We start from the raw sequence: 2,096 nt of genomic DNA, 5'->3' as shown, positions 1-2,096 counted from the left end.
GATACTTGTGTCGGGAAACATCACAACACGCGCTGAGTCACTTTGACACACGAACAAATCTGGGGCTTCTCTTTGAACAATGCCATCATACCTCGTCGAGAGCCGAGACGCCGCTGCCACTTCTCTCCCTTCTCTTCTCGTAACTGCCCGCCAGACAGGCAGCCAGGCAGCCCGCGAAAGAATGCTCTTTTGAAACTTTGCCAACCAATAGCGGAGCGCGCAATGTCCTTCGGCCAATGGGTATCAACTATGATGCCTGACGGAGTAATACCACGTGTTTATGACGCGCAAACATTTTTTTAGAGCCGCGAAGAGGGGGAGCTGTGGGGGCCTGGCCATGCCATTGCTTGCCTCCTGCGAGTGCCTTTGTGCCTTTGCCTATGTCAGTGCTTCCGACCTTTTTTGGCCGCTGTGCTACAGTTCTGTGCAAAATCTAGAAAAGCAGAAGGAAGACTTGTTCCGTGATTGAGTGTAGAAACTGTGACAGAGATCTGATCGTGTGGGACGAAGCTGTTTGTTAAATTCACGAGCCGTCGCATTGGAAAAACTGCCTGCCCTATTGAAAAAACCCATATCGAATAAATACGGGTCCCATATATATGGCATTATTGAACATGGGGTTATGTGTCATATGGACATATGAGTTATACAGACCATACGGGGTCCTCATATGGCCCGTATGAGCCGTACGAGAACCTCCATATCCAACAATCCCGTATAAATGTGTCCCATACAATTATCATGTGACCCATAGACCCACGTGATTGTGTGAGCCACAACGGAATTATGAGACCGCTTATACGGGGCGCAGAGAGCATAAGGTTATGTACCACGTTGAAGAAGCCGCTGGTCGGGTAACGGTCGTATGACGATACGGAGTGAAGGTTATACAGGGTTGACACATAGTGGGGAACCAAAATCCACCTACACACAAAGCACCAAAGGGGAGGATACATTGTGAAAGCAGTACAGATCTTAGAAAAATGTAGGTATGATAAGCCGGGTATCTTTACGCGAACATAGTGGCGAAAGAACCAGGAAACTTTTCTCTGTTATCCAGTTTATTTGGCTTGTTACATTCAAGGGCACGGTTGTAAAGTTTGCACTGCCATGAAGCAGACATTGGAGTTGTATGGGTGAAGTGCACACCCTACCTGTTTCGCAGGAAACACAACTCAGTAAAAATCTTTGCAACGACCTGTAGCTTAACTTACTTTGTCTTTTAAGATCTCAGCGACGTGTGTGTTAATTTCCTACGTCGGGAGTGCGACAGCCCATTTGTCTTGTGCACAGAAACAAATCTGTCAAAAGCGTCTGAAATTCAAAGATTCCACATTTGTAACAGGCCAATGAAGCATCACATGTGACATCTTCACCCGATGTTAAGTGACGATATCGGTTAACGACTACGGCAACGACCACAATGAGTTCAGCATAAGGTAACAGACTCAAGAGGGTAGCAATCACACTGAGTGCACAAAGTAATAAAAACCCACACGCTAGGAATGTTACCAAGCAAACCGTGATGAATCATGGCACAGCAGCCTCAACACTAACCTTCCATTCACGAAATCCAACGGCTTCTGGTCGTATCTTCCAAGGCGTACAAACAGAGAAACATGTCCAGACATCACTAGCAAGGCACAAACACACAGTCAGAACAGTCCGAGCCACCAACGCCACGCCGAAACACCCAGAACAGGAACGACGACAACACGCGACCGCTCACCTCCGGTGCTCAACGTCGACTGAGAGCAGTGGCGGATGCAAAGTGTGGCATCGGGGGCGCCACTGTCGCGGCGCTCTTCGTGCTATATCAAGAGAACTGAAATCGGCGCGAGCACGACAACAATGCTATCGGAAAGAGGACGTTTTCCCCGTCAAAACGAGACCTCATTCACCTTCCTACGCCAAGAAACACCCAATATCGAAAAAAATGCCCCGCGCCCCATGTATAAGGAAACCGCCGTTGCCACGGGATCCAAACTAGAGAATGGAGAGAGATAAAAAGGTGTCGCAAGTTCCTACACCTTGCCCGCTTTGAGCACGTGTGCCCGTCAGAGGGAGGTTCGGATCTGCCGTGGGGTTCGAACCCA

At 48.7% G+C, this 2,096-nt stretch overlaps 1 long non-coding RNA gene across 1 annotated transcript; it reads right to left on the bottom strand.

The window, feature by feature from the left end:
• Nucleotides 1-1,033: 1,033 nt before the first annotated feature.
• LOC135366040 (uncharacterized) lies at nt 1,034-1,755 on the bottom strand. The gene is made up of 3 exons (XR_010414066.1): nt 1,558-1,755; nt 1,215-1,314; nt 1,034-1,154 (listed from the first exon to the last, which is right to left on the bottom strand). It is a non-coding gene; the product is annotated as an uncharacterized LOC135366040 (long non-coding RNA).
• Nucleotides 1,756-2,096: the final 341 nt, after the last annotated feature.

The sequence above is a fragment of the Ornithodoros turicata genome, chromosome 8, assembly GCF_037126465.1.
Source record: "Ornithodoros turicata isolate Travis chromosome 8, ASM3712646v1, whole genome shotgun sequence".
NCBI lineage: Eukaryota > Metazoa > Arthropoda > Arachnida > Ixodida > Argasidae > Ornithodoros > Ornithodoros turicata.
The sequence above is the reverse complement of the archived record's forward strand: the minus strand, read 5'-3'. Positions and strand labels throughout refer to the sequence as shown.